Here is a 6461-nt window from a genome sequence, read left to right on the forward strand (position 1 = left end):
CAGTATGATTGGTGTATTTGTCACATCAGTAAAAATATAGCTGTATGGAAACTTATCAAGTATATGACTTTCATAATGGTTGGTTGGCTGAAAATATAAATCAACATTACATCAGTTTAGATACCTTTAATATGCTTCATTATAAAGATTAGCTGAAGATATGATCTGAGATTTCAATAAGCTTGACTATATTTCATTCAAATTAATTTAATGATAGATATACATTGTTGTAAAATACCTAAACCAACACTCATCATAAAATATTTTCTCTATTTAACAATAGTAAAAAAAAATATTTCTTAAATATTACAACTCCCCTCTAATTACCCCTGTTATGATTATCTATGATAGCAAACAGAGTTTTTTTGGCCTTATACACATAATCAACTTAAAAATTAATTGTCCAGTGAATCACATCAAACAGTATAGGGTTATTAGCAAATTCGTTGTTGAAATTGCCGATCTGTGATAGGTGTGAAAATTGCCTCCTGAAGTGCACTTTGGATTTTTTCACCAGTTATACTTACTGAGGAGAACATTGAACACAAAATTGTTTGAAAACTGGCCACTTAGATACACTCCTACCAAGGTTGGGCTTGAGGTACTGGTTGACTTGGTACATGGATACTTATACATGTAACACCAGATCCAGATGCACAAAAGTTTTGTAAGTTGTAAGTCATGATCAATTCTAATATGTTTATCAAGGAAAATTCTAATATGCTTACCAAAGAAATGATTTCCAAGAGATCAATGGCTGAACTAGCTGCATCATTGACTGACTGTTATCAGATCTTTAAAAAAAGGCTTGCAGGATGTTTAGAGGAAGAAGTTATTTGGTTGGCTGCCTGGCTGTTTGGTGAGTTGGCAGAGCTAGTTGCCTGATTTGACTGGGTTGGTTGGCTAGTGGCTCAAGTGCCCAACTGATTCGATGGGTAATGTGTAGTGTATCTGTCATCTATAAAATATAACAATTCTACTAAAACATTTTCTGACTGACATATATTATCTTCACAGTTTGTGTAGTAAACTATTTCATTTACATATTTAATCAGCATTGAGTAACTTCACATCAGGTGGCATATGTCTCAAATGTAGTTTGATAAATAGCTAACAGAGGACAACACCTTAGCTAGAAAACATCAAAACATTTATCTTTCATCCTGATAAGTGCAGTTATCCATTTAGCCTATAGTTACTAGAGACATTCCATATTGTCCAGTATATTTGTTCTGATGAGTGCAGTATGTACAGAGGGTGTCATATAAAGTAATAGACTTGTCTACAGCTAAAATAGGCCTAATATTGGCCCCAGAACAATGATTAGCTGAGAATTATGACTAACCATCATCAAGACAGGAAAGGTTGAACTTAACAGTAGTCTAGTTGACTTGGGTAGTTGACCGGCCTGGTTGATTGGTATAGTTGACTTGAGCAGTTGACTGGTTTGGTTAAATTGGGCTGGTTAGCTGGACTGGTTGACTTGGACTGGTTAACTGGAGAACTAGCTGTTTGGACTGTGTAACTTGGGCTGGCTAACTGGACTAGTTGACTGGGATGGGGGAGTGTACTGGTTGACTTGGCTGACTGACTGGACTGGTTGACTTGGACTGGCTGACTGGACTGGCAGACTTGGGTTGGCTGACTCAACTAGTGGACCAACTGCTCAGCTAGTTTGTCATGTATCTGTTTCCTGTAACATAGGAAAAATAAAACAGTTCTACACAGAACATCTTGGGCTGTTTTCTTGGTTACGCTTACATATAAAAATAAATATCACAACTTTAAACTATCAGGTGGAGGTAGGTACTGATTCCTAAACAACCTCTATAGTTTTCATATATGTGCATTACATAATTTGCAGAATGAAGGTGCTCCTAATTACATTTTATTACAAAGTGGTGACTATTGGTCTATCTATTAGTTCTGAACATCATACATAATGCTGCCAAAATTTATACTGTCAGAGTTTACATACGTTNAGTTCTGAACATCATACATAATGCTGCCATAATTTATACTGTCAGAGTTTACATACGTTACCTGTTCAAAATTATCTGCTGTACAGGTAGAGATTTTAAAGTACAGAACTTGATATATGTGTTTTCCAACCCAACGAAGCAGCATTGACACCAACAAACTTCAAATATATCCATTGTCTACATTGATATAATTACAATAACATTTCCCATTCAAATTGTTTTACAATCACTTACATAATGTTACAATAATATTATTTTATGTTAAACAAGAGGCCCAGGGGCCTTAGTAGCTCACCTGGTATTTTATTTTTCAATTTAAAACCTGCTGAGTACCATTCAGGTTTGTCAAAGGAGTACAAGAAACAAAGTTGCAAGAAGGACTACATATAAATCAGTTTTGGTGGGAAAGACAACAAGAAAATGAGTTTCCATGTTATGTCCCAGTTTTCCTCAATTTCCCCTATCTGGGCCTCACATGCACCTTTTTATACAAGTTAAAACAAAATTGAGTTGTTTTCCCCTAAGCATGCTTCAGACCATATTTGGTTTAAACCCCATGTTATTTATAAATAAATATTTGGTTAGTTAAAAATCCCTTCAACAGTACAGAAGGAGAAGGATCATTAATGTTTTCCTCTATTTCCCCTAATGGGCCTCACTCATCTGCCCCAAAGAAGGGGGTCCACACACCTCAGTTTAAACAAAATTGATTCTTTTGTCCCTAAGCATGCTTCAGACTGCATTTGGTTTAAATCCCTTCCCTTGTATAGTAGGAGACAAAAAAATCCTCTATTTCCCCTATTCAGCCCCGCCCCTATGCTCCCAGAGGGGCCACACCCTCTGTTTATACAATCTTCAGGCTCCTTTGTCCAAAGATACTCTAGAACAAATTTGGTCAAAATCCTTCTATTGATTGAAAAGAAGAAGATTTTTAAAGATTTACCTATTTCCCCCCTATTTTGCCTCGCCCCTCTGCCCCAAGGGGGACCATACCCTCCGTTTATACAAAACTGAGAACCCTTTGGCCAATGATGCTCCAGACCGAATTTGGTCAAAATCCTCCGAGCCGTTCAGCATTTTAAAGGAAAAAGTTGACAGACGACGGTCGCCGGACGACGGCCGCTGCGGCATGGGATAAGCTCACTTGGCCCTTCGGGCCAGGTAAGCTAAAAANGCAAAAGTGTATTGAACAGTTAAGTGTGAAAAAATGTCATCTTTTATCCAGTTATTAAATTGACAAACTTCAGAAGGAGACAGAGTGACTCAAGTAGACTTGTTGGCTCAGTTGTCTGTGCGGACACAAGTCAGCTGGTCTGCTGCATCGGGACTGTTGGCAGGTCTTACAGGTCGGGTGGTATGAAGGGTTAGATGGTCTTATGTGTTAATACATGCCTCGTATGAGCGGTTCCTCAGCATGTAATACTGGTTAGGTCAGCATGCTGTGATAAATGGCAGGGTGGTTTGGATACACAGGTGGGATTGCCTGATCAACAAAAATAATATCCTGTTTTACCTTTATATAACAGCTAAGAATACNGCTGTGATAAATGGCAGGGTGGTTTGGATACACAGGTGGGATTGCCTGATCAACAAAAATAATATCCTGTTTTACCTTTATATAACAGCTAAGAATACTTTAGTTATAGCATTAATCATACACTTACTTGTACTAAGTTGATATCGATAAATTATATGAATACAATGATATTCACAGATTTAATGACAATTTTGGACATGTAGGTAATATGCAATCAATGTCTTTATTCATACAATGACACAATCCTTTTACTGTCAACATGGAAATTACTATATTCAGATTAATTCCATGAACTCACCTAAATATCCCCAAATTTAAGATCACCATTATGTAAGTCTGGCTGTAGATTATGCACCATGGTTTTTGCTGTTTTCCTTTGTATTTTACATCGTACACGGCCCCAACTAGAGATGTATTACACACAACAAAGTAAAGGTGCGTTCGATTACACACACTAGTACAGTATAGGAGGGCTCGATAAGGACAATACCATTACACCATATTCCTCATCTTTTCCTGTAACATATTCCAGCACATAGCCTTCTAACCATTCGTCTTTATTCAAGTCACCTAGTGAAAAATAGAAAGTGAAATGACACAACTCAATTCAAACAGGTGTTTTTAACGGAAAATTAATAACATTGTTTTTATCATCCCTTCATCTGTCATAGAAACATGAATGTACAACCCTTAAAATATAAAATCCATGGTAAAAGTATTTGGACCACCAATCTGAGAAGTAAGTTTGAAAGACTACAAGCATTTTTACTGATGTTACTTATAAGCAATTACTGTTGCGACAGTTTCCTCAACAAAAACAACTTCCTTGAGAACATGGTCCAGTAAGAGACATTCAAAATACCGTAACACCAATGTAGTGAAAAACAGAATATACACTATTGTTTCTTTATATTAGCTATTTAAGGGCTGGAATATTTCAGTCGTTGACTCAGCATATGTTGTAATACATTTATAGAGACTTTGAAATGAACAGTGGCTGGCGCGGCCAGATGCAAACTTTGCAAAAATTGATTGTTAGAATTCAAAGCTAACCACAGGGTTTTGTTTTGATCAGCATCAACTGTTTCAACTGGTTGAACCAGAACAGAAAGCACCGGTACAGACTGGGGCTAACCTCTGGGTATGGCACATGTAAATCATGGGGTCAATATGTTTATCATGTTTATTTCTGTGTCATGAAAACAGTCCAGTAAACATTTAACAGAAATTTTATAACTGTGTACCTGTTCTATCATTGTTGCATCTTTAACTTGACACCTTCTTGATGTGGGAACCTTTGAGCTGGAAGTCCACTTTTTTCACCTGAAAATAGTTTAAAAAATTATATATTGCATCAATTTCTCCACTGCTTTGTAAGATATATTTATAAATAGTTTCAAAAACATGCCAAATTGTTGAGTAACAACTTAATGTTTTTTGAAACATAAATTTCAGAAGAACATTTTGCACAAGTTACAAAATGTAAAATTTAAATGTGATATTTAAACATTAGGATTCAGTCAGTTCCTCAATTTCATATCAATTACACTAGCTTGTACATACTTTACTTGCTACTTTATTTACTAAACAACAGTGCGTGATTTGCTTGTTTCAATTGTCTGAATGAGAGCGTCCTATGTGAAGGCATATTTTGGTTCTAGAATCAATTCACAAAAAGTTAATGTATATAAATATTTAACAGATTAAATGACAAATAAGTTAATTGTCTATAAAACACTTTGCGAATGAATACTATTTAGTAACCGCTCGACCAATCCACTTATGTTTACCTGATCCTGTTGCCTTAGACACTGTAGTATTTGTCATCTTTCTTGTTGCCAGTTCTCATAGGTTTCTTAACTCATGAATTTCGGTAACCACAGAAGGTCACTTGGGGTACACACTGAAAACAAAATTATATACATACACATGTAGTGATGTACATTACTTCAAAATGCCTTCCAGTTGCTAAATTAAACTTTAAAAGACTTTTTCTCTTTCCCAAGACTAATTTGAAGTGCTACACGTGTATGAGTCTCCATACAGTCACGCACGGTCTTTTATACTCGAGTTACATTTTCGGGGGCTACTGACAGGGGGTAAACAATACATAACACATGCTATTTTTTGGGAATAAATTAATTAAAATGGTAATGTATCAAATAATGATACAAACATAGATGGAAGGAAATGTGTCAAAAATTAAAATGATTTTATTTTGCAAATACTTGTTGTCCATACAGCGAGAAAATTTTCGGACCCCAAACAAATGCGTGTAACCACGTGAGAAAATGCAGATCTGACACGTTCAACACGGGGCAAACACTTCATAAAAAGTGTTATCGGAGCGATAAGAAACTGACGATCTGCGATCGACTAGCTCAGTGATAATTAATGCAGCATATATTGCATAATATTAAAGGATCTCGAACGTAATAGTAATATTTATGTGTAAATCATACTTACTTGCAAACGGACTGTCCTTGGTTAGCTTACCGGATGTGCCCAACAACACCTGTACTCCGCTTCCGAAGAACTATATGTGTTCCAGTTTTATGATTTTTGAACATTTAAGTTCAAGATTACATATTTTTATGATACATCTGTTGTTGCATAACATGTTATATTGTCATTTTGAGACAACGATATCAGTTTTATCGATGTTTCGCAAAGATTTTCGGATTCGCGTATTTATATCACAGAATGTAAAAAGTCCATCATGGCGAGATGTAAACAACATTGTGAATTAAGTCTGTGAAATCCCTGTTTTTTCTACTGAATCTGCATGTGATCAGTGTTTTCTTCATTAGCAGTCATTGGTAACGACATCTATTTAACCAAAACTTATCATGTGACCGATTGTCAAGACCAGATTATTTTTTATACAAGGTATGAAGACACGCAGTTTCGCTTTCTTTCAAAAGTCTCAAAACCTGGTGAAA

General features: G+C 35.9%; 1 long non-coding RNA gene across 1 annotated transcript; it reads right to left on the reverse strand.

Moving 5' to 3' along the window:
* Nucleotides 1-3519: 3519 nt before the first annotated feature.
* On the reverse strand, nucleotides 3520-6027 carry LOC110460401. Its single transcript, XR_002464010.1, has 3 exons — nucleotides 5986-6027; nucleotides 3818-4089; nucleotides 3520-3564 (listed from the first exon to the last, which is right to left on the reverse strand). It is a non-coding gene; the product is annotated as an uncharacterized LOC110460401 (long non-coding RNA).
* Nucleotides 6028-6461: the final 434 nt, after the last annotated feature.

Source organism: Mizuhopecten yessoensis, unplaced genomic scaffold, assembly GCF_002113885.1.
Source record: "Mizuhopecten yessoensis strain PY_sf001 unplaced genomic scaffold, ASM211388v2 scaffold10383, whole genome shotgun sequence".
NCBI classification, from domain to species: Eukaryota; Metazoa; Mollusca; class Bivalvia; order Pectinida; family Pectinidae; genus Mizuhopecten; species Mizuhopecten yessoensis.